Consider the following 27,482-nt stretch of genomic DNA (forward strand, 5'->3'; position numbering starts at 1 on the left):
ACACTGTTCAGAATCCTGCCTCAGCTGAGGATATCCCCAGATTCTTCTGTGTGTTAAGTGTCTTGCTTTCATCCTTTACTTATTTTTTCACTGTTTGTTTTTATTGCATCTAAATGTGGCAAGTCTCTGAAGGTCTTATAATTGAATTATCCATTAAAAACTGCTGGAAATAATTACCATTGATTAGGAAAGAAGGCTGATAGCATTTAAATGCTTCAAACCAAGTGATAAATAGGATAAGATGTGGGGAATCAGACTAAGTGGAAGTGACTTCACAGTGTGCTTGATATTGGCAAATGTTCCTGTAGATTATTTATAGATGCTAAATATGAAGTCCCTCAGAAGGATGGGAACTCTTCCAATTAGGCAGTTCTGCAAAGGTCAGCTCTGGAATTTGGAGTCAGCATCTTTGTGTTTAAAGGCTAATGACAGTTAGTGGAATATCACATTGTAATTGTAGCCATTGCTAATGTACTAAACTAACAGTTGCTCTAGGATGTAATTTCGGTTGGTGAAATTACGAAATTGCAGCTGGGGATAACTTTCTGTTAAAGGGTCAACAACAACAACAATAACTACAACAAAAGAAAAAAAAAAGGAAAGGGAGACCATCAGAAAGACAAGCACTAACAAAGAAATCCTGAACTCCTTAGTTTAGGTAATGGTGATATTAAGTCATAATTCAAATGTCTTTTCATTTGTAAAGGTCTTCTCTCCTACTGACATTTCAGAAAAATTTAACAATATGCAGTCAACTTGTATAAAAGAATGTTTATAATCCCAAACTTTCAGTATATTTACAAAGAGCCCATAGTTATACTCAATGCTTTAACACCTTCAATTAGAAGAAACTCCAAGTGAATGGAGAACAATATATTATTGATAACTGGGAATTAGGAGAATGACCAATAAGAACAGTAATGGTGTGACATATAAGGGCGCTAGGAAATATTACTAAATAAAGCAATATGATAGAATGCAATTTACAAACTGGGGATACTTTTCCATCAAATCCTCAATGATTGAATATATATACATATATATATTCAAACTATGGGCAATAACAACACAAGGGAAAGAAAGAAAAGACATGAATGTATAATTATCTGACTAGGAAAGAAGACATAAGGGTTGGAAGGAATGTTAAGAGAGCTCTCTGTTTTTCCAGAGGACCCAGGTTAAATTCCAAGTTCTCACATTGGGTGACCCATAACCGCCACAATTTCAGCTTTGGTGACTGGATATCCTTGTTTGATTTCCAAAAATACTTTACTCATATAGCACATGCACACACACACACACACACACACACACACACACACACACATACACACACGCACACACACACACACTTTAAAATAGAGGATCCATCAAAGATGTTCTTAGACTTAAGAATATGACACAGAAAATTAAGGAAGCATCAACCTTTACACTTCTGTGATCTGAACAATAGACTTTTCTTCTACAATTAGTTGTCTTAATCATTATGTTGCACATATAATGTGTGTGTATGTGTGCATGTACCTATGTATTTATGTCTATATTTATACTATAATATTTCATAAAACAGTTTGAGATAATCTTTTTCTGGGAAATGTTTATTTGTAGTATTGATCTGTGTGAAGGATAAAGACTCTAGATCATGTTAATATAACTTATGTAAAACCATGTAAATATCTAACTTGGTAATTTGGCCAATAATAGTTTGTTTCCTCCCATCGTGTTCTTCACTTGAAAATACTGTGGGAAAAGAGTGTGATTGCTCTAGATGGAAAATGTCCCACTTTGTTCAGTAAAAGTTGTTTATTCATTTAGTTTTTAGCTCTAAGCAAGTTCATGTAAATTAACCACACTAAAGAATACATTTTAGAGTGATTTATGATATCAAGGAATGGAAGACTATAAAAATGTGAATGTATTTTGTTATTTCTTTTTTCCACTCATATCCTGACCATAGCCCTCCCCTCTCTGCTCAGTCACCATTTTGTATAACCCGCCTCTATTCTCTCCTTCTTCTCTGAGAAGGCGATGCTCTCCCTGCCACGGGTACTGCTACATCAAGTTAATGAAGTCTATACACATCCTCTCCCAATGAGGAGAGAAAAAGCAGGCCAGTTACGTGAAACAGGATCCACAGGCAGGTAAAATATGTGACAGTCCCCACTCCAGTTCTTTGAGACCTCACATGAAGCCCAAGATGTATATCTGCTGCATAGGTGCCCTCAAGGAGGGTGGGCTCAGTTCAGCTCTTTTATGTTCTTTGCTTGGTGATTCAGTCTATAAGAGTCCTCAAGTATCCAGGCTAGTTGACACTGTTGGTTTTACTGTGGAGTTCCCATCCCCTGTGAGTCTTTCAGTACTCCCCCAACCTGCCACAGGATGCCCTGAGCTCAATCTAATGTTTGGCTGTGGCTGTCTGCATTAATTTCAGTCAGTTGCTGGTGGAGCCTCACAGATGACAGTTATGTTAGGCTTCTGTCTGAAAGCAAAACATTACCATTCATAGGGTTAGGGATTAGTTCCTGTCCATGGGATGGGTCTCTAGTTGGGCCAGTTATTGGTTGACCAGTCCCTAAGACTCGGTTACATCTTTGCCCTTGCATTTCTTGTAGGCAGGACAGGTTTGAAGTAGAAGTTTGTGGGTGGGTCAGTGTTCTTATCTCCCCACAGGGAGTCTTCTCTAGCCTTTGGAGGTAGCCATTTCAGGCTTCATATTCCCCAGTGCTATGAGTTTCAGCTAGAGTCACCGTATAGAGCCTCCCCTATCTTGGGTCTCTGAAACATCTTAGAAATGCCGATCCTCCATCCCATATCCAATTTCCATCCACTCTCCATTTGGGTCTGTGTTACCTTACTCAGGTTTATATTTTCTAGTTCTATCCATTTGCCTGCAAATTTCATTATGTCCTAGTTTTTAATAGCTTAACATTATTTCATTGTGTATGTGAACCACACTTTTCTTTAATCCATTCTTAGGTTGAGGGACATCTGGGTTGTTTCCACATTCTGACCTTAATGAAAAAAATTGCTATGAACTAGTTGAATAATTGTACTTCTGGGATGGTGGAGCATCTTATGAGTATAGGCCCAGGAATGGTACAACTGGGTCTTGAGGTAGAACTAATCCAAACTTTCTGAGGAACCACCAAATTTATTTCAAGTTGTTCAAATTTGTACTTCCAACAGTAATGGAATAGTGTCTCCCCTCAACACCACCCCCAGCTTCACATCTTTGACACTATTTGCTTTCCCTTGAGTTTTTTATTTTATTCATTCTGATAGGTCTGGGTTGAAATCTCAGAGTTCTGTTGATTTGCATTTCTTTAATTTCTAAGGATATTGAAAAGATCCTTAAGTGCTTCTGGAACATTAGAAATTCCTCTGTTGATAATTTTCTTTTTAGTTTTGTACCCCACTTTTTTTTTTTGGTTCTTTTTTTTCGGAGCTGGGGACCGAACCCAGGGCCTTGCGCTTCCTAGGTAAGCGCTCTACCACTGAGCTAAATCCCCAACCCCTTGTACCCCACTTTTAATTGGGTTCTTTTGGTTTTTTGGTGTGGAACTTCTTGAGTTCTTTAAATAATTTGCATATCAGCCTTCTGTTAAATGAAGGTTTGGTGAAAATCTTTTCCCAATGTGCAGGCTGCCATTTTGTCCTATTCATAGTGTCCTTTGCCTTGTAGAAGCTTTTCAGTGGCATGAGGTCCCATTTAGTAATTGTTGATCTCAGTGTTATCAGGAAGTTTTCTTCAAAACCAAGAGTTCAAGGCTATTTTCATTTTCTCTTCTGTTAGATTTGGTGTATTTAAGATTTAAGGTCTTTGTTTCATTTGGACTTGACTTTTGTGTAGGGTGATAAATATGGATCTATTAGCTTCCTTTACATAAAGTCATTCAGTTAGACCAGCACCATTTGTAGAGATGCTTTGTTTTTCCATTGTATGGTTTTTCTTTTCTTTTCTTTTCTTTTCCTTTCCTTTTCTTTTCTCTTCTTTTCTTTCCTTCCTTCCTCTCTCTCTCTCTCTCTCTCTCTCTCTCTCTCTCTCTCTCTCTCTCTCTCTCTCTCTCTCTCTCTTTCTCTCTCTCTTGTTGAAAACTTAAGAGTCCAGATGTGTGCAGGTTGATTTCCACATCTTAGATTCAATTCCATAGATCCAACTGTTTCCATATAAACACTGTGCAGTTTTTGTAACTAGTGCTCTGTAATACAGCTTTAAATCAGGCATGGTGATTCCTCCAGAAATTCTTTTATTTACAGGATTGTTTTCACTATCCAGATTTTGTTTGTTTGTTTGTTTGTTTTGTTTTGTTTTTTGTTTTGTTTTTCTACATGAACCTGAGAATTGTCCTTTCAACTTTCTAAGTATTGTCTTGGAATCTTAATGGAAATTACATTCAACTGTTAGACGGTTTTTTCTTACTATGCTACCATGTTACTATGTTAGTCCTACTGAACCATGAGCATGGGGCCTCTTGTCATCTTCTGATGTTTTCTTCAATTTCTTTTTTCTTTCACTTGCTTTGTTGGAGTTACTACTTATTGTAAATACTTTCTCCAGGGGCTAGAGTAATGGCTTGATTTATACAAGATATGTTATAGATACAAGGTCTTGGTTTAGATCCCATACACTCATGTAAAACCTGCTCATAATGAATGTAAGTAATCCCACTATTTCAGGGGTCACAGACAGTGTGCAACTTAGGGATCATTATCTACTCAGTCTAGACAAAAAGCTTTGGATGAGAGATATAGTCATAAAAATTATAGTTGAGTAAAACTGAGAGAAATATTTTGTATGGATCAACAGCATCCAAAGGGTCATGCACATGAATCAGTATACATGTATATGCATATACCCATAAACAAAGTCCTGTATTAATCAAGGGTGCATGTGTATGTGTGCACATGTAAACACACACACACACACACACACACACACACACACACGGGAATGAAAGTAACATTGTTGGAATTTCATATCTTTTTATATCTGTTTAACAGGGCACAGAGAAGCTACAAATAAGTGTTAGTGAATAAAGATACTTGCTAGAAAGCTGCTAGAAAGCATAACAACTTGAGTTCAGTTCCCAGAATCTCACATGATAGAATTGGAAATCTGAATCCCTAAGGTTATCCTTTGATCTCCACATAATTCACACAACTAATTAATTAATAATTTAATTAACAATACATTAAACTGCTGATAAAAATGATAAAGAAATGGAAGATGATAAAATAGGGTAACAATCTCCCTGGTATTAAGTTTCTAAAGGAAAACAATTTTGTAAGTACACAAGAGAAAGCAGGTCTTGAATAACTTCTGATCAATGTTGGCCAGATTATTGAGCTAGAAGTAAAATATGATTAAATACAAGAAAAATGATTTTATAGTTCTGTAAGTCTTACATATCATCTCTGTAACATTAAACTGTAAGGAATCTATGACCAGGTTTATGTGTAGTAGAGCAACAAACCAGCCTATGTACATCCTGCAATTATGTTAGTCAAATTGGCAAATTCTAAATGCCATTGACCCTTTCCTCCTGAAGTTGCATTTTGTCCTGGCTTTTATAATGACAATAGGAACCAAACTAGAACAGGCAGCTAGAATAGGAAGTATATGTCTTCCAAGGAACTTTTCTATAAGAGAAGTGAGATACAGATTTATGATATGAGTCTCCACTTATCTGCTCAGGTAAAATGAATATGCTGGCTCAAGTGAGTCTCAACTCACTTTACAAAATGTATACAGAAAGAAATAAATGTCTGTGGTTTCTGAAAAGCCAAAACATGATAATGTCTGTACCCATAATATATACAAGAGTGAGTAAAGATACCCTCATAAATATCCTCTACACAAAAGTATGCTGCTAGGCAATCAGCAAGGAGTCACCCTTTAGCTCAAAGTGATCCACATGGCTCATAGAGATTATTACTACAAAGCCACACTTATCAGTCACCTTAACTTTTCTCTTACCTTTAAATGAAGTCATTACTTAGAAATACTGATGAGTTAAGCCATGGGCAAGGATTTTTTTCTAAAGTATCACCAAGGGTTCTGGAAATTATTCATGCACATGGCTTTGAAGTAGCCTGCCAATTTTCTTCCATTTCAGGGGTGGTTTAATGTTCTCTAAGGCGATACTGCATGAATTCACAGAAACACTGCTGGCTGACTCTCCCTCCTGAGTGCAGTGTCACACTATCTGGTGAGAATACATATATTTTTAATTCCATGTTCATGGCATTCTTCTCTATAATAAAGAAAAAGTTTTGGGATTTTATTTCTGAAAGAATCCTACAAGATTAAGCTAAAATACAACCTTCTCTGGGAGTTTCCCATGACTCTTCAGAACAAGTCAAATGGGTATTTCTTTTCTTAGCATTTTGGTCTCCTCTTCCTGTTTTTCCACCAACCCTAAGAAGTACTATTCCAAATAACAATTATTATCAAAAAAATTGAATACATTTTAATGACTATAATTTATGTGTATTTTCTGTGTATGGGAACATGTGTGGGTCACAGCTCTGTATGGAGAACAGAGAATATCACTCTGAATTACTTAAATACATTTTTTCTCTGTATATTTTGAACTCTAAATAGAAAAATGTGTGCTGTGATGACTTCGGTATTTCTATTTTCTTGGTGAACTTTGGACTGTTTAAAGAAAATGAAGCTAATTTGATGATAAGCCACAGAAGAAAGGTGCTACAATGTCTATGATGAAGAAATAATAGAAAATTGTTGGCATGATGGGTGTTGAGACCTCAGCAGACTGCTTTTTAGCTCGTGAATTATCCAGAAGAACTATGTGTAAAATAGTGATGTACAGTGGTTAGAAATAACCTACATTTGAACAAATTTATTTAAAATTGCCCTGAGATAACAAGGTAAGCTGTCTTTTTCACTAAAACATATAGAAATCCTTTTGTGTGGTTCATCTATCCTGAAAATATTTTTTTTCTTTTCCTCATTTCTTAGGCAGAAGACAGGAATCAGAACGTTCCTTTAATAGAAGAGAAAAGACCTATCACTCTGACAAGAGTCTCTCTTCACACTGCTGCAGGTGAATGATAATAATTACTCCCTTAGGAACAAGGGCATGTGTGTCTCTGTATGAGCTCAACAGCATCGTGCCAGTTTATCAGAAGGAAAAGGGAAAGGTCTTGGATTCCCATGACTGACGCTGAGCTAAATAAGTCATTAGATAGCTGGGTTATGTTTTGAAAGATAGATTGTACATTCTTTCCCCATTTTAGCATGCAGGTCATGGTACAAAATTTTATACCAAATCCATTCTAAAAGACATAGGGTCCACATAAATAAATATTTTATTGAAATGAAATGCAGTTTAGCAGTTACCTTTTATTGCATTATTTTATGTAATAATGTCATTAATATAAAGCACAAAGTAATTAATGTAATAAACAGTATTATATTATTTTATTATTAGATGGGTGATAAATGATTATATTTTATAAAGGTTTGCAAATTATTCCTATATACATCATGTGAGATGAATCATAGCTTGGACCCAGAAGAAATCTCTAACAATATTAATGTTAATTTTTTTAATCACTGTGTCTCATATTCTCTAGGTAACCTAAACATTCTTTCCAAGTTAACAGCATCATTAAGGAAACATAAACAGGGCAATGAAGAATAGTTACCATGTAGTGTTAATAAAGCCCACGGGGAACTACATGTTAAGCACAAATGAAATTAGGTTTAGACTAATTTTAATCACTGCTATATAAGAAACACTCATTCTCTTTTTGGGCTAAGCTATTTAGAGACAGGATGTGAGGCAAAGGAAACAGAAATAGTAGTTGAGACAAAGAAATTTATCTACCTAATAGTATATTTGAAATGTTCAAATTAGAAAAAATCCTTGAAGTTGATATTGCCCTTAATTCATAGTCACTAGAATACAGGGACCAAGAACTAATGTACTTTCACAGATACTTAGAATTTTGGCAGGCTGTGCTCAGTACTAATTAAAGTACTCACAATGACAGGGTTACAGTGCTTAACAGACCTTGAGTTTTCAAAGAACAGAAGTAAGAAACAGGCACTTCCTATTAAGTTTTGGAACACTATGTTTCTACAAATACGCAAACATTGCCTTTGTCAAGTAGACAAATATGAGAGAAATCTTAGGTTTGTGACTTCTTTTCTGCTCCTCATGGTTGCCTACTCTTAATACAATTAAACTTAGGATAGAAATACTAAGAAGTTAATAGAACTATATTTTAATAGTATGTAATTTAGTAATAAAATTCAGTAATGATAAATAAATTCAATTTTACATTTCTAATAGTTTTAAATGTATATTTTCTAGGAACTACCCAGGTTGGCAACAAGTTAGAGCTGAAGGCTAAAAACAATTTCCTCAGTCAAGCACTGTTCCTTTTAAAAACATATATATATATATATATATATATATATATATATATATATATATATTGAAACCAAGAAGTGCATTCTGACAGGAGCCTGATATAGCTGTCTCCTGAAAGGCTCAGCCAGAGCATGACAAATACAGAGGCAATTGCTAGCAGCCAACCATTGAACTGAGAACAGGGTCCCCATTGGTGGAGTTAGAGAAAGGTTTGAAGGAGCTGAAGGGACTTACAACCCCATAAGAACAATACCAACCACCCAAAGCTCCCAGGGACTAAATCACTACCCAAAGACTGTACATGGACAGACCAGTGGCTCCAGCTGTATATGTAACAGAGGATGGCCTTTTTTGACACCAATGAGAGGAGAAGCCCTTGGTCCTGCCAAAGCTGGACCCCCAACCCCCCACCAGTTGAAGGGAATGTCAAGGTGGGAAGGAGGGGTGGTTTGGGAGGGGGGAACACCCTCCTAGAAACAGGGAGAGGGGGATGGGATAGGGAGTTTATGGAAGGGTAACTGGGAAAAGGAATAAGATTTGAAATGTAAATAAAAAGTAAAGTTCATCATGAAAAAACAAACAGAAAACAAAACAAAACAAAACAAAACAAAACAAAATCTGACCTCTAGTTTCTTTTTGAGGTACTTAAGTTACCAAAGAAAGTGTAGAGTGAGGAACACTTGCTGCTGAAGACTTTAGTGATGATTGACAAATTCAAGTTGACGGAATCTACTCTCACTGACAAATAGGTAACCAAACTCTTTTCACTTTTATATAGGAGTTTCCAGATTAAGTTAATTATGGTGGTGAGAAACACCTTAATGGTGAATAGGACCATTCCTTAGGTAGGATGCTGAATTGACGGAAAAGGAAAATGGCAGCTGACCATCAGAATTCATAGCTACCCAGTTTCTGACTGAAAGTACAATGTGAACAGCTAGCTCATGCTCAAGCTACCTACAATATTCTTCACGATATTTTCTGGGTGTGTGAGCCAAAATAAATCATCCCTTCCCTAAATTGCTTTTGTGAGATATTATTTTCCTATAGGAACAAGAGAATTAATTAACATTAGAAACATTGCTTAGAATAAAATTGGCTGGTGCTTAGAATAACCCCTTTCATTATGATGTTTATGAACACATAAAGTGTTTAAAAATTCAACAAGACTGCTGTTAGATCCAAATTTTCAGTATAAATCTGGATTTAGTATTCAAATTAAATCCTGTTAGAAAAACTTGTGGATATTGGGGGTGCTGCATTTATTCATTATAATCTATTTACATGCTGGCTAGTTACCTAGCCTATCAGATTATTTAATAAGTTATTAAGACTCTAAAGGATGCAAAAACAGAACTGAGAAAACAGGTATTAATGAGCTGTTGGATTTCTAAGTTTTCAAAAAATGACCACAATGCCTCCAGGATAAGAGCATAGTAACCTACATACGATGAAAGCATGAGGAAAATGAAAAGGATCCAGAGAATAATCAGTTCACATCCTTCCCCATGTCTCCCTCAATTTATCTTCATTAAATAGTCATACATTTCAAATCTTTCTGAAGAGAAAGCACATAATAAAACTTCTGTTTCTGTCTTGGCTTTATAACATTCCACTCAAAACTTCCCAAACTGGAGAAGTAAGTGTATATTATGTTTTCTTTTTTCCCTTTTTTATTGGCTATTTTATGTATTTACAATTCAAATGTTATCCATTTTCCCATTTTTCCCTCTGACACCTCCTCTCCTGTGCCCCCTTCCCCTGCTTCTCTGAGAGTCCTCCCCTTCCCACCCACCCACTCCTGCCTCACCACCTCCACCTGGCATTCTCTTACCCTGAGCCATGAGTCCCTTCCATGATTTAGGTTGGTGGTTTAGTCCCTAGGAGCACTGGGTAGTCTGGTTGTTTGATATTGTTCTTCTTATGGGGTTGCAAACTCGTTCAGGTCCTTCAGTCCTTTCTCTAACTCCTCTACTGGGGACCCCATGCTAAGTTCAATGATTGGCTGCAAGTATCCACCTCTGTTATTTGTCAGGCTCTGGCCGAGCCTCTCAGGCTCCAGTCAGCATGTCTTGGCATCCACAATAGTCTCTGGGTTTTGTGTCTGTATATGGGATGGATGCCTAGGTGGTGCAGTCTCCTGATGGCCTTTCCTTTAGTCTCTGCTCCAAACTTTGTCCCTGTATTTCCTTTAGACAGGAGCCCTTCTGGATTAAGAATTTGGAGGTAAGTGTGTTGCCCCATCCCCTAATCTGGGGCCTTTCCTAACCTCTGGCTATGGTCTCTGAAGTTTCTCCCTCCCCTTTGTTGGGCATTGCAGCTAATCTCATTCTTCTTGGGTCCTGGGAGACTCTTGCTTTCCTGGCATCTGGGACTTGCTGGTGACTAACCCCAGTTCCCCATTCCCCATTGCTCCATACCTCTGTTCAAATTCCTGACCCTCTGTATAATATCCCCATCTCCTCTCATACTTGATCTCCGCCCTCACTTACCCTTCCCTCTCCTCTCTTCCTCCCAACTCTATCCCATCCTCCCCCTCCTGTGAGTATTTTGTTCCCGTTCTAAGGACTGAAGCATCCACTTTTAAGTTCAAAAGCTTCCAGCGGTTAAAGTAAGAAAATTAAGTTGAACTCGGAAGTGCACACCTTTAAACTACATTGCCAGGAGGCAGAGAACGGCAAAATTCCAGGACAGTGATTGTTTTTTGTCTTTTTTTTTTACACAGAAAAAGCATTGTCTCAAATACTTCAGACCTCACTTCCTCAAAATTATTCATTGTTATGCTTTAGACTTACATATGAGGAGCTTTCTAGTTATGTGGAAAAAGAAAACCAACACATTATGTGGTAGAAAATTTTAATTCCAAAACTGACATTATTACTCCAACTTGATGGTTTACTTCTCCGATAAAGCACACAACTTTTAAAATTTTTTATTTAATTTAATTTATTTTATAATATTTTATTGGATATTTTCTGTATTTACATTTCAAATGTTATCATTTTTTTCCAATTTTCCCTTTGGAAAACTCCTATCCCATCCCCATCCCCCTGCTTCTGTGAGGGTGTTCCCCCAACCTTCCACCCATTTCCTTCTGCCTACCTGCTCTGGCATTCCCCTACACATGGGCATAGGGCCTTCACAGGACCGAGGGCTTCTCCTCCTGTTGATGCCAGAGAAGATCATCCTTTGCTACATATGCGGCTGGAGCCATGGGTCAGTCCATGTCACACAACTTTATTATTTAGAATATGCAGTAAAACAACACAAGTAGTGTCAGTCAGATAACTAGCCTGTTATTAGAATTTATTTTAAATGATAACCTTGAGTGATACTTATTATGTTTCGTTGGGCTGTTTTTACCTTTATTGGCCCAGTGAAGATTCTAGCTCTTGGAGCCTGGAGAGAGGACTCAGCAGTTAAGATCCCTGTCTGCATTTTCAGAGGTCTTGAGTTCAATGACCAAGAATCACATGGTGGCTCCTAATGGGTTCAGGTGGATCTGCTAGAGGGCTAATATACAATATGTACAAAGAATTCAAGAAGTTAGACTCCAGAGGATGTTATGTTTTCTATTTCCTACTATTCTGTGTTCTACTTACTGTGGATTGATCCTTTATCACTTAACTGTTCTCTGTCTTAAACCCTGAATATAGAAGTTTAAGAAAACACAGCCTTGAAATACTCTCCAATGTTGAACTTCCTGTATAAAGTCCTTTATGAAGAATATGTTTCATCTGATCTTCTTTTTAAAAAGCGATATGGTTCTTATTTTCTTGGGTGCTTCAGCTTGTGTTTGGGGAATCTCAAAGTTAGAAATGCCTTTAAGCTACAAATTGAAATCTTTCTCCCCCTATCTTTTAACTGTTGATGAATGAATTCTATAACAGTCTGGGTAAAGGACAATTCTTTGAAATAATAGAACTCAGATGATGGAAGGTAGATTTCTTCATGATTTTTCTTGAATTAATGAGATTTTCTTTATGACTATAGAAATATTTTTTCCTTTGTGATTCTTGGCATCTTGTGATATATGACTGACATACTCATATCTATGTCATTAAATAAGTGTAATGACCAACAATAAATTCAATTAAAAAATAACCAGTCAGAGAAAAACCTATCTATCTATCTATCTATCTATCTATCTATCTATCTATCTATCTATCTATCATCTATTTCCTATTCAGTCTGTATAATACTATATAATACTTCTTGTATGTATGTTTTCAGTGCTGACCATTTGGCCCTGGACAATCAATTGGTGTGATCTTCCCTGAGGAGGGCTATCTATCTCATTCACAGCCTTCCTTGTATGCCTATGGTTCTTCGCAAAACATAAGACCTCATGGACTTCTCTCCATTCTGTATGGCATGCTCAGTGTTGCTGTCTTACTGCAGTTCAAATTTCCCAGTCATGTGGGTGAGACTCTTTGGGTATAGCTTCTGGCCATAATAGAAGACACAAACTCATAGCAAACTTCTTTATCTTCTGGCTCTTAATATCTTTCTTCTCCCTTTTGGTCAACATTCTCTGATCCTTAGATGTGGGAGTGTATGTTAACACATTGTGTTTTTCTGAAAATTTGAAAGATATCTTCAGAGAGTGGTGAAGAAGTACTTGTTTCACCAAGCATGGAAGATTTGAAAATAAAATAGTGATTTTGATTTTGAGGAATGTGACTGCTTTAGATCACAAACATGTATTGTAGAAACTTTCTCTCATCATTGCAAATCTCATTATCTACAGAAAAGTGTGTGTGTGTATGTGTGTGTATGCATATGTATTATGTGTATGTGTAATATACATATATATATATATAATATATATATTTCTTATATATACACATATATATTTACAGTTCTTTTATATGTCTTCATAAAATGTATAATAGGTTGCTGTAATGGGTTCTTCATCCACTTTAAAACAGAACACAAGGCCACATTCCACACCTGCTATTAAACTTATCTTCTCTTCACTCTCCATCCCTTGCCTCCCTTCATGATGATAATGAATCAATCATTCTTCATCCATTTTCTCTCTGAACACTTACACGATCTATAGATCACTATTTGATATCATTTAAAGATGGTATTTTATCTCATTCACTTTGAAATGTGGCTTTTGGAAAGATAAAAGCAAGCTGCTCCATTTTGCCAGGAAAAAAATGAATCTCAGTTTAAATTTAGAACAAATTTCTCATATTTTGATGTAATTATTTATGAGAGAAACTGTCAGATGTCTGGTCTTCTCTGACAGAAAAAGATTTTAAATTTTGTTCAAATAGAGCAGCTAATCATAAGACCTGAGATCTTATACTTATTGGATGTATGATCGACTTAGGGAAGTAAAATTAAGCCTTCTGTGTTGTGGACTTATAAGTAAGCCCCAACTTGTCTATTTCTCTGGTATTTAAGGAGCACCTAGTTTGTCTGTTTCTAGCACTCCCCATACCCTGACAGTGGGTACAGAATAGGGGCTAATTTCCACAGTGAAAGTGGAACAAGTGGCCTAGGTTTGCACAATTGGACTACTATGACATAGATCTGGGAAGAGGCTAAGGCCCGGAGGCTCTAGGGAAAAATGTAAAAGTAACTCATTACAGTTCTCTGGATTGTGAATGTCTCTTAAATACTCACATGTTGAGATTTGGTCCTTAAATGAGCAGTATTTATTGGTGGGGAAAGCTTTAAGAGGTAGAGTAATAAATTCTTAGTTCACTGGCATACCCAAAAGGCCCAAGGTCTCTTTTATGTTTTCCCTTTTGCTTTCTGCATAGTGTTGTATGTTATATGACCAAGGTGCCCTTCCATAAAAAGGTGGCTTGCCATGAGATAGTGGGTCATAGGCAAAAAACATTCAAAATGGGAAGTCAAAATAAAATATTGCTCTTTAGATGTCTATTAAATCAGGTATTTTGTGACAATGGAGATATTCGTAACTGACATGCAGTGTTCTTGTGGTAGTGATTAAGATTTTCTTCGATTTTGGTGAGGAGTACAAATGTATATGCCAGAGTAGATAATATGGGAAAAACAAAACAAACAAAAATCATATACTATACAGAGACATTAAGAATATAGAAGTCAGAAGCCAAATTTCCTCACCTTACAAGTACAATGTTATTAGCAGGAATATCCAACAAATGCAGATACAACCTGTAGAAACCATTTCTAGTGCTTAGGCACAGCTCTTGGTTGAGGGATGGGGCCATCCACCTACCTCAAAAATATTAATCCAGAGTTTCATCTGTCAAAAGGAAATACAGGGACAAAGAATGGAGCAGAGACTGAAGGAAAGGCCATCCAGAGACGGCTCCACCTAGGGATCCATCCCATCTGCAGATATCAAACTTAGACACTTGCTGATGCAAAGAAGGGCTTGCTGGCAGGAGCCTGATATAGCTGTTCCCTGAGGCTCTACCAGAGATTTACAAATGTGGATACACACAGTCAGTCATTGGGCTGACCACAGAGACTCCAATGGAGAAGTTAGAGCATAGACTATAGGAGCTGAAGGGGTTTGCAATACCATAAGAGCTACAATACCAACCAACCAGAGTTCCCAGGGACTGAACCATTATCCAAATACTATGCATGGACAGACCCATGGCTCCAGATGGATATGTAGCAGAGGATTGCCTTGCTAGGCATCAGTGAGAGGGTAGCCCCTTGTTCCTGTGGAGGCTCAGTGATCCAGTGTAGGGGAATACTAGGGCACCAAGGTAGCAGTGGATGGGTGAGTGGGGGAGCACCCTCAGAACAGCAGGGCAGAAGGAGGAAGGGCTAGGTCATTTGTGGATAGAAAACTGGGAAGGGGAATAGCATTTGAAATGTAAATAAATGAAAGAACCAATAAAAAATGAAAATGTTTTTCAAAAATTCAGTAAAATTGACAATAATTATATTGTGTGAGGCACACGTTCATTTCATGTCATGAAATTTCAGACAAGATGGTGTACAGCTCTCATCCCCCAATCCAGATGTGGAGGCGGTGGGGACTTTTAAGCCAATCTCCTGTATAAGAACAGCCTGAATCAAACAATAAGAAGTGAAGTTTCTAAATGAATAATGCTCTTGTTAATGAGAGAGGGAGGAGAGAGAGGGAGAGAGAGAACAATAAAAATACGAATAAATTCATTTACTCACAGTTTAAAAGACAAGTCTATTGTGCAACAACATGCATGTCTATACATTCCAGAGAAATAAAAATGAGTAACTTGACTACTTATAAAAACATGGGTAAACACGTTCATATATAAACACATATGAACAAAAGTTGCAAAACACATGGGAGTGTTATCAACTTAAACATGATTTATATAATGTTTGGAGGCACAGAACAGGGTCTAAGTAGTTACAAACCATATGATGGCTATTCTTTAGGAAAGTCTTCATGGAGTGCAATAAGCATTTGTTTTATAATGTTTTGTATTTGATGGTATTTACAGCATTCTTTAAATGTCTTTTCAGTTTGAAAATTATTTTAAAATGCCACATTTATACATTTTCTATATAAACAAATGAATTTCTTTTGTGTGATTTTAGAAGATGCTTCTGTTGGTTACAGCAAACCCAGCTGACAGTCATATTTCATGTTATATTACCCTTGCCATACTTCTATCTTCCAGCATTCCCTGTAACAGGAAGACATCATCCATCAAATATTACCCCTTGAAGCTATACTTTTATTTCTCCAGCTCATAACATCTGTTCTTTATCTTTGGTGTTCTTTATTATCCCTCTGATCTAGATTCAATCTTTTATTCTGCTTGTGATTCTTGTGCATATTGCAGATTCATAAAACATCTCATGTTCTTTTCTTAGTTGCTAAGTTTCCTCAGAAGTTGTCTTTAGATAGTTTCTTTGGTTATATTTTTCTATTTCCAAGTACGTCAATCAGTGACAAGTACTGATCTAAGAAACTATCCAAGGGTCTTGGAAAAAAGGCAGTGCTCGTACTTATTAAACACTCCCTGTTTGTACTTGATTTAGTATTTAGGAAAGCTGTTAAAATCTGAGTGAATTAAGAGGAAAGAATCCTTTAGCTTTATTATTTTTGCTGCCTAGAAAAGGCAATAGGTACTTATCTACAGAAATATAAAACTAAAGGTTAAAGAATAGTAATTAAATATGTCTGTGGTAGTTTATTGTGTCCTTCATCGATGGGTAAGTTTTCTAATAAAGTTAACATTTTCCAAAATGCAAAAGATTGTTTAGTTTAATATCACATGAAAAATGGAATTATGATCAAAATGAAATGTCTTGGATGTCTAGCAAAGTGGTCAAAGCGTTTTGTAGCACATGTGACACATGTTCTTCATTTGATCTCCAGTCACATAGGAAAAAATAAAAATAAACAAACCAAACAAATAATACCAGAGCAATAAGAATAGCAAGGTATACACCGCCGGAACCTGAAAGGACAGACCGGATAAACAGTACTCTGCACCCAAATCCCATGGGAGGGAGAGCTAAACCTAAAGAGAGGCAGACACACCTTGGAAACCAGAAGAGACGGCATTCTGCACACATCTATGACGCCAGAGGAAAACACCTCAAGAGCAAACTTGAGCCTCGGGACCACATGAAAGACCAACTTTGCTGCTGCAAGTGAGATACCTGGTGAACTCCAGACACAGGCCCACAAAAACAGCTGAAGACCTGTAGATAGGAAAAACTACACGCCCGAAAGCAGAACAATCTATCCCCATAACTGGCTGAAAGAAAACAGGAAAACAGGTCTACAGCACTCCTGACACACAGGCTTATAAGATAGTCTAGCCACTGTCAGAAATAGCAGAAGGAAGTAACACTAGAGATAATCTGATGGCGAGAGGCAAGCACAGGAACCCAAGCAACAGAAACCAAGACTACATGGCACCATCGGAGCCCAACTCTCCCACCAAAGCAAACACGGAATATCCAAACACACCAGAAAAGCAAGAACTAGTTTCAAAATCTTATTTGATCATGGTGCTGGAGGACTTCAAGAAAGACATGAAGAACTCCCTTAGAGAACAAGTAGAAGCCTACAGAGAGGAATCTCAAAAATCCCTAAAGAATTCTAGGAAAACACAATCAAACAGTAGAAGGAATTAAAAATGGAAATAGAAGCAATCAAGAAAGAACACATGGAAACAACCCTGGATATAGAAAACCAAAAGAAGAGACAAGGAGCTGTAGATACGAGCTTCACCAACAGAATACAAGAGATGGAAGAGAGAATCTCAGGAGCAGAAGATTCCATAGAAAACATTGACTCAACTGTCAAAGATAATGTAAAGCGGAAAAAGCTACTGGTCCAAAACATACAGGAAATACAGGACTCAATGAGAAGATTAAACCTAAGGATAAAAGGTATAGAAAAGAGTGAAGACTCCCAGCTCAAAGGACCAGTAAATATCTTCAACAAAATCATAGAAGAAAACTTCCCTAACCTAAAAAAAGAGATACCCATAGGCATACAAGAAGCCTACAGAACTCCAAATAGATTGGACCAGAAAAGTAACACCTCCCATCACATAATAGCCAAAACACCAAACGCACAAAATAAAGAAAGAATTTTAAAAGCAGTAAGAGAAAAAGGTCAAGTAACATATAAAGGCAGACCTATCAGAATTACACCAGACTTTTCGCCAGAAACTATGAAAGCCAAAAGAGCCTGGACAGATGTCATACAGATCCTAAGAGAACACAAATGCCAGCCAAGGTTACTGTATCCTGCAAAACTCTCCATTAACATAGATGGAGAAACCAAGATATTCCATGACAAAACCAAATTTACACAATATCTTTCTATAAATCCAGCACTACAAAGGATAATAAATGGTAAAGCCCAACATAAGGAGGCAAGATATACAGTAGAAGAAATAAGAAACTAATCGTCTTGGCAACAAAACAAAGAGAAGAAAAGCACACAAACATAACCTCACATCCAAATATGAATATAACATGAAGCAATAGTCACTATTCCTTAATATCTCTCAACATCAATAGCCTCAACTCCCCAATAAAAAGACATAGATTAACAAACTGGATACGCAGCGAGGACCCTGCATTCTGCTGCCTACAGGAAACACACCTCAGAGACAAAGACAGACACTACCTCAGAGTGAAAGGCTGGAAAACAACTTTCCAAGCAAATGGTAAGAAGAAGCAAGCTGGAGTAGCCATTCTAATATCAAATAAAATTAATTTTCAACTAAAGTTCATCAAAAAAGGTAAGGAAGGACATTTCATATTCATCAAAGGAAAAATCCACCAAGATGAACTCTCAATCCTAAATATCTATGCCTCAAATACAAGGGCACCTACATATGTAAAAGAAACCTTACTAAAGCTCAAAACACACATTGCACCTCACACAATAATAGTAGGAGACTTCAACACCCCACTCTCATCAATGGACAGATCATGGAAACAGAAATTAAACAGAGACGTAGACAGACTAAGAGAAGTCATGAGCCAAATGGACTTAACAGATATTTATAGAACATTCTACGCTAAAGCAAAAGGATATACCTTCTTCTCAGCTCCTCATGGTACTTTCTCCAAAATTGACCATATAATTGGTCAAAAAACAGGCCTCAATAGGTACGGAAAGATAGAAATAATCTCATGCGTGCTATTGGACCACCACAGCCTAAAACTGGTCCTCAATAACAATAAGGGAAGAATGCCCACATGTACTTGGAAATTGAACAATGCTCTACTCAATTATAACCTGGTCAAGGAAGAAATAAAGAAAGAAATTAAACACTTTTTAGAATTTAATGAAAATGAAGGTACACCACACCCAAACTTATGGGACACAATGAAAGCTGTGCTAAGAGGAAAATTCATAGCGCTCAGTGCCTGCAGAAAGAAACAGGAAAGAGCATATGTCAGCAGCTTGACAGCACACCTAAAAGCTCTAGAACAAAAATAAGCAAATACACCCAGGAGGAGTAGAAGGCAGGAAATAATCAAACTCAGAGCTGAAATCAACCAAGTAGAAACAAAAAGGACCATAGAAAGAATCAACAGAACCAAAAGTTGGTTCTTTGAGAAAATCAACAAGATAGATAAACCCTTAGCCAGACTAATGAGAGGACACAGAGAGTGTGTCCAAATTAACAAAATCGGAAATGAAAAGGGAGACATTACTACAGATTCAGAGGAAATTTAAAAAATCATCATATCTTACTACGAAAGCCTATATTCAACAAAACTTGAAAATCTGCAGGAAATGGACAATTTCCTAGACAGATACCAGGTACCGAAGTTAAATCAGGAACAGATAAACCATTTAAACAACCCCATAACTCCTAAGGAAATAGAAACAGTCATTAAAGGTCTCCCAACCAAAAAGAGCCGAGGTCCAGACGGGTTTAGTGCAGAATTCTATCAGACCTTCCTAGAAGACCTCATACCAATATTATCCAAACTATTCCACAAAATTGAAACAGATGGAGCCCTACCGAATTCCTTCTATGAACCCACAATTACTCTTATACCTAAACCACACAAAGACCCAACAAAGAAAGAGAACTTCAGACCAATTTCCCTTATGAATATTGACGCAAAAATACTCAATAAAATTCTGGCAAACCGAATCCAAGAGCACATCAAAACATCCACCCTGGGATCAAGTAGGCTTCATCCCAGGCATGCAGGGATGGTTTAATATACGGAAAACCATCAACGTGATCCATTATATAAACAAACTGAAAGAACAAAACCATATGATCATTTCATTAGATGCTGAGAAAGCATTTGACAAAATTCAACACCCCTTCATGATAAAAGTCCTGGAAAGAATAGGAATTCAAGGCCCATACCTAAACATAGTAAAAGCCATATACAGCAAACCAGTTGCTAACATTAAACTAAGTGGAGAAAAACTTGAAGCAATCCCACTAAAATCAGGGACTAGACAAGGCTGCCCACTCTCTCCCTAGTTATTCAATATAGTTCTTGAAGTTCTAGCCAGATCAATCAGACACAAAAGGAGGTCAAGGGGATACAGTTTGGAAAAAAAGAAGTCAAAATATCACTATTTGCAGATGATATGATAGTTTATTTAAGTGATCCCAAAAGGTCCACCAGAGAACTACTAAAGCTGATAAACAACTTCAGCAAAGTGGCTGGGTATAAAATTAACTCAAATAAATCAGTAGCTTTCCTCTACATAAAGGAGAATCAAGCCGAGAAATAAATTAGGGAAACGACACCCTTTATAATAGACCCAAATAATATAAAGTTCCTCGGTGTGACTTTAACCAAGCAAGTAAAAGATTTGTACAATAAGAACTTCAAGACTCTGAAGAAAGTAATTGAAGAAGACCTCAGAAGATGGAAAGATCTCCCATGCTCATGGATTGGCAGGATTAATATAGTAAAAATGGCCATTTTACCAAAAGCGATCTACAGATTCAATGCAATCCCCATCAAAATACCAATCCAATTCTTCAACGAGTTAGACAGAACAATTTGCAAATCCATCTGGAATAACAAAAAACCCAGGATAGCTAAAACTATCCTCAACAATAAAAGGATTTTAGGGGGAATCACTATCCCTGAACTCAAGCAGTATTTCAGAGCAATAGTGATAAAAACTGCAGGGTATTGGTACAGAGACAGACAGATAGACCAATGGAGCAGAATTGAAGACCCAGAAGTGAACCCACACACCTATGGGCCCTTGATTTTTGACAAAGGAGCCAAACCCATCAAATGGAATAAAGACAGCATTTTCAGCAAATGGTGCTGGTTCAACTGGAGGTCAACATGCAGAAGAATGCAGATCGATTCATGCTTACCACCCTGTACAAATCTTAAGTCCAAGTGGATCAAGGACCTCCACATCAAACCTGATACACTCAAACTAATAGAAGAAAAACTAGGGAAACATCTGGAACACATGGGCACTGGAAAAAATTTCCTGAACAGAACACCAATGGCTTATGCTCTAAGATCAGGAATCGAAAAATGGGATCTCATGAAACTGCAAAGCTTCTGTAAGGCAAAGGACACTGTGGATAGGACAAAACGGCAACCAAGAGATTGGGAAAAGATCTTTACCAATCCTACAACAGATAGAAGCCTTATATTCAAAATATCCAAAGAACTCAAGAAGTTAGACTGCAGGGAGACAAATAGCCCTATTAAAAATGGGGTTCAGAGCTAAACAAACAATTCACAGCTGAGGAATGCCGAATGGCTGAGAAACACCTAAAGAAATGTTCAACATCTTTAGTCATAAGGGAAATGTAAATCAAAACAAGCCTGAGATTTCACCTCACACCAGTGAAAATGGCTAAGATCAAAAACTCAGGTGACAGCAGATGCTGGTAAGGATGCGGAGAAAGAGGAACACTCCTCCATTGTTGGTGGGATTGCAGACTGGTACAACCATTCTGGAAATCAGTCTGGAGTTTCCTCAGAAAATTGGACACTGAACTGCCTGAGGATCCAGCTATACCTCTCTTGGGCATATACCCAAAAGATGCCCCAACATATAAAAAAGACACGTGCTCTAGTATGTTCATCGCAGCCTTATTTATAATAGCCAGAAGCTGGATAGAACCCATATGCCCTTCAACAGAGGAATGGATACAGAAAATGTGGTACATCTACACAATGGAATATTACTCAGCTATCCAAAACAATGACTTTATGAAATTCGTAGGCAAATGGTCGGAACTGGAAAATATCATCCTGAGTGAGGTAACCCCATCACAGAAAAACACACATGGTATGCACTCATTGATAAGTGGCTATTAGCCCAAATGCTTGAATTACCCTAGATGCCTAGAACAAATGAAACTCAAGACAGATGATCAAAATGTGAATGCTTCACTCCTTCTTTAAAAGGGGAACAAGAATTCCCTTGGCAGGGAATAGAGAGGCAAAGATTAAAACAGAGACTGAAGGAACACCCATTCAGAGCCTGCCCCACATGTGGCCCATACATATACAGCCATCCAATTAGACAAGATGGATGAACCAAAGAAGTGCAGGCCTACAGGAGCCGTATGTAGATCTCTCCTGGGAGACACAGCCAGAATACAGCAAACACAGAGGCGTATGCCAGCAGCAAACCACTGAACTGAGAATAGGTCCCCTATTGAAGGAATCAGAGAAAGAACTGGAAGAGCTTGAAGGGGCTCGAGACCCCAAAAGTACAACAATGCCAAGCAACCAGAGCTTCCAGGGACTAAGCCACTACCTAAAGACTATACATGGACTGACCCTGGACTCTGACCCCATAGGTAGCAATGAATATCCTAGTAAGAGCACCAGTGGAAGGGGAAGCCCTGGGTCCTGCTAAGACTTAACCCCCAGTGAACTAGATTGTTGGGGGAAGGGCAACAAGAGGGGAGGATGGGGAGGGGAACACCCATAAAAAATGGGAGGGGGGAGGGGGATGATTGCCCGGAAAATGGGAAAGGGAATAACACTCGAAATGTATATAAGAAATACTCAAGTTAATAAAAAAAAATAAAAAAATAAAATTAAATAAAAAAGAATAGCAAGGTATATTTTCTTAAAAATGATAAAGTTAATCTGCAAACTTAGATTTTAAAAAAATCTATTTTTTAAAAAAAATTGGATATATTTTTATTTACATTTCAAATGTTATCTACTTTCCCAGTTCACTGACCATAACCCCCCTATCCCATATCCCCTCCCCCTCCCCCTTCTTCTATGAGGGCGTTCCCTACCTCTTCCTGCCTCCCTGCCCTGACATTCCCCTTCACCGGGGCTTCTATCCAAGTGCACTATTCCTACTATTGGTGCCCAACAAGGCCATCCTCTGTTACATATGCCGCTTGAACCATGGGTCTGTTCATCTGTACTCTTAGGATGGTGGTTTATTCTGGGACCCCTGGTTGGTATTGTTGTTCTTATGGGGTTGCAAGCCCCTTCAGCTCATTCAATCTTTTAACCCCTCCAATGGGGACCCCATTCTCAGTTCAATGGTTCGCTGCTAGCATTTGTCTCTCTATTTGTCATGCTCTGGCAGAGGCTCTCAGAAGACAGCTATACTTTTAATAAAGACTTTTAACCAAGTTGATGCCCCTTTCTAGTCTACTGTCCAAAGATAGTTGAGAAAAGATGTTAAATCAGAGAAGAGGATGTAGACCAGTTTAGAAGCAGTTTTTTGTTTTTTTTTTTTGTTTTTGTTGTTGTTTGTTTGTTTGTTTGTTTTTAATCTCTGCCAGGATATTAGCAGTGTAGTTCAGTATTGCCAGCAACACGTTCACAATTTACCAGAAACTGCCAAACATCTGCTGAATCGGCACTAGTCAGTGGGGAGGGAGAAGGAGCCAGATCACTAGGAGAACGTTTCTGCCTTGCTTCTTTCAACAAAGCAAGAAATCAACAAAGATCCAAGACCAACAAGGCTTTCCAAAGCTAGTTATGCAAGTGCATAATCACTATCCATTGAGTCCTATTTATACTAACTTCAAACATCACATATCCTCCCATAGGTTTTGACTCAAAAACAAACAAACAAACAAAACACAAAACAACAACAACAGAAGAACCGCCAAGTTAGTCTATAACATATGACACTACAAAAACTTTTACTTCAGGAACCAGTTTCAAAATGGAGCAAACTCTAAAGAACAGCCATTGTAGTGTCACAGAGATTAGAACCACAACAAATCTTTTGTGTTTTTAGTATGGATTCAACAAGCCATTAGTCATGGTCATGATTATTGAAATGCTATGTTCTAGAGACACAGGAAGACGAAAAATATTTAAAGATCAAAATCTTGTTTGTGGATATGAGGCAATTGTCTGAGAAAAAAATATCTCCTCTAGGGAAGCCCTTGGTCCTGCCAAGACTGAACCCCCAGTGAACTTGATTGTTGTGGGGAGGGTGGTAATGGGGGGAGGATGGGGAGGGGAAGCCCATATAGAATGGGAGGGGGAGGGGTTAGGGGGATGTTGGCCCAGAAACCGGGAAGGGGAATAATAATTGAAATGTAAATAAGAAATACTCAAGTTAATAAAGATAAAAAAATCATCTAAAAAAAATCTCCTCTAAACCACAACCTAACTCTGATAAATATTTCAAATAAACTGTAGAAGCAAGGAAAAGCAAATACTCCCTCAAAGTCAAAAGTAACAGGCGGAAATATTTGTGTGAATTTAACATCAAGATAATATTTCCCTTGTGAATCAGTTAAACATTATTTTTTCACAATTGTTTTTGGGAAGATAAGCAAATAGGTTTTTGTTACTACTTGCACTTTATCCGTGAAAAATTTAACTTACCTGTTTATTGAGTAGGTCATTTTTTCTTAATTTGTAATTATTTGAACACATTATACATTTTAGACCTTAATTTTCTGTCAGAAATATATTTATCAAAGTAATATACATACGAAAATTTTATTTTCACTCAATTTGAGCTAGATATGCAGTAACTATATATAGGACAGTCTACTGTCAAACTAGAGAGAGCCGTAACATTCCTTGCTCCAAGTACTGGGTTTAAAGGCAATGCCACCCCACTTAGAAGGGCAGTCATTATTTTATTTATTAGTATCAAACAGACTAAGAAAAACATTCTATTGAGACAATATTTTTGTATTTGCTCTTGTTTATATATTTAATTCAAGTTAAAATTAATTATTAAAATAAAGTTTTGGGATAGATGTCTTTAAGCTAAAGGACTTGCATTTAGTTCTTTGGTGACAAAACAGCATAAGTAAGGACAACTTATGGAGGTAAGGGTTCAGTTCAGCTTACATAGCTCTGGTCACACTACATCATTATTATAGAAGGTCAAGAAGGAACTTCAAGATGGCAACCTTGATGGAAGAGCTATTGGAGAGGCTATGGACTGATGCTGATAAGTGCTTGCTGTCCAACCTATGAACAGCATTGTCTACAGAGAGGTGGATACTCCTACACAAACATTATTCAAGGAAATGACTGACAGACTAGGATACATCTGATCTCATCGAGTCAGTGTCTCAACTGGAATTTTCTCTTTTCAGATGATGCCAGTTTGTTTCAGGTTAGCAAAGATCTAGCCAGTCCAGTGTCATATGCAGTTAGGTATAAGAAAATTGTTTTATAAGATGAAGACATAATCATCTGGGAAAGAAGATGTCCTTAAGGAAATAGAAGAAATCATTACCCCCCCAAAAAAGTCCCAAGTTCAGGTGGCTTTAGTGCAGAATTTACCACATATTCAAAGAAGAGCTAATAGAAATACTTATCAAACAATTCCATACAATAGAAAGAGAAGAAACACTACCAAATTCATTCTATGAATCCACATTTACTCAGATACCTAAACCACACAAAGACCCAACAAAGAAAGAGAACTTCAGACCTATTCCACTTATGAATAGGAATGAAAAAATACTCAATAAAAATGTTCCAAACTGTATTCAAAAAATATCAAAACTATCTTTCACCATGATCAAATAGGCTTCATCTGAGTGATGCAGAGATGGTTCAATATACAAAAATCCATTAGTATAATACACTATCTAACAAACTCAATGAAAAAAAATCAAATGATCATCCCATTAGATGGTAAAAAAATCATTTGACAATATAAAATAACCCTTCATTTTAAAAATCTTGGAAAGATCAGGAATGAAAACATCAGGCAATAACATTAAATGAAGAGATCCCACTCAAATCAGGGACAAGACAAGTTCAAACTTAAGGAATTAACTAGATGAGATCAAGGTTGTACTAGTTTATATTCAAATGTTAATTATGTTATCCAAAACCTGTTTGAAGTGTCTTGCACATAGGACTAAAGGAAGCCTTTTGCTCAGTTGGCTTTTGGTTGGTGTCTCATTCATGAATGAAAAACATTTGGGCAGGTATAGAGGAGACATGTACACAAGGTGCCTATAGTTTAGAGCAGATTAATAAATTACTACTGTAGAGGAATACAGGTTGGGAAGAAAGAAGTCAAGGATAACTATTTGCTGATGATATGATAGTATAGATATGCAACCCCCAAAGTTCTACCAGAGAACTCGTATAGTTGATAAACAACTTTAACAAAGAGGCTGGATTTAAAATTAACTTGAACAAATCAGTAGCTTTTCTTTGTACAAGATAAGCAGGTTGAGAAGGAAATTAGGGAAACAAGAATATGCTAAATAGTCACAAATAATATAATTCTAACTAAGAAAGTAAAATATTTGTATGACAATAACTTCCAGTTCCTAAAAAAGGAAATTGAAGAAGACTTCAAAGGATGGAAAAATCTCCCATGCTCATAGATCAGTATGATTAACATAGTAAAAATGACCAACTATTAGATTGGAAAATGATTTTCACTAACCCTCCATCCTCTAGATGCCTAATATCCAACATATATAAAGACTTCAAGAACTTAGATTCCCAAAAAAACCAAATAACCCAATTAAAAATGAGATAAAGAGCTAAATGGAGAATTATGGACACAGTATTTTCAAATGACCAACATCCTTCGATATCAGGATAATGTAAATCAAAATGACCCTGAGATTCTACTTTATATTGGTCAGAATAGCTAAGATCAAAAACTCAAGTTACATCACATGATGTTGTGGATGTGGAAAAAGAACACTGCTTCACAACCTGTGGGATTGTAAACTGGTACATTCTGGAAATCAATCTAGTGATTCCTCAAGAAAATGGATATAGTTCTACTTGAAGAACCTGCTACAACACTCTTGGGCATATACCCAAAATATATTCCACCTCGCTACAAGAACTTGTGCTCCACTATGTTCATAGCAGCCTTATTTCTAATATCCAGAAGCTGCAGACAATCCAGGCTTCGGTCAACTGAAGAATGGATACAGAAAATGTGGTTCATTTCCACAATGGAATACTATTTAGCAATTAATAACAAGGTGATCATGCATTTTGCTGCCAAAAGGAAGGAACTAGAAAATATCCTGAGTTGAGTAATAGACCCAAAGGACATGCATGATATATACTCACTGATTAGTGTATATTAGCCACAATGTTATTACCCATGAGACAACCCACAGACCATAAGAAGTTTAACATGAAGGAAGGCCTTAGTGAGAATGCTTCAATCCCACTTATAACAGGGAA

Source organism: Rattus norvegicus, chromosome 4 (genome assembly GCF_036323735.1).
Source record: "Rattus norvegicus strain BN/NHsdMcwi chromosome 4, GRCr8, whole genome shotgun sequence".
In the NCBI taxonomy this organism is placed as follows: Eukaryota; Metazoa; Chordata; class Mammalia; order Rodentia; family Muridae; genus Rattus; species Rattus norvegicus.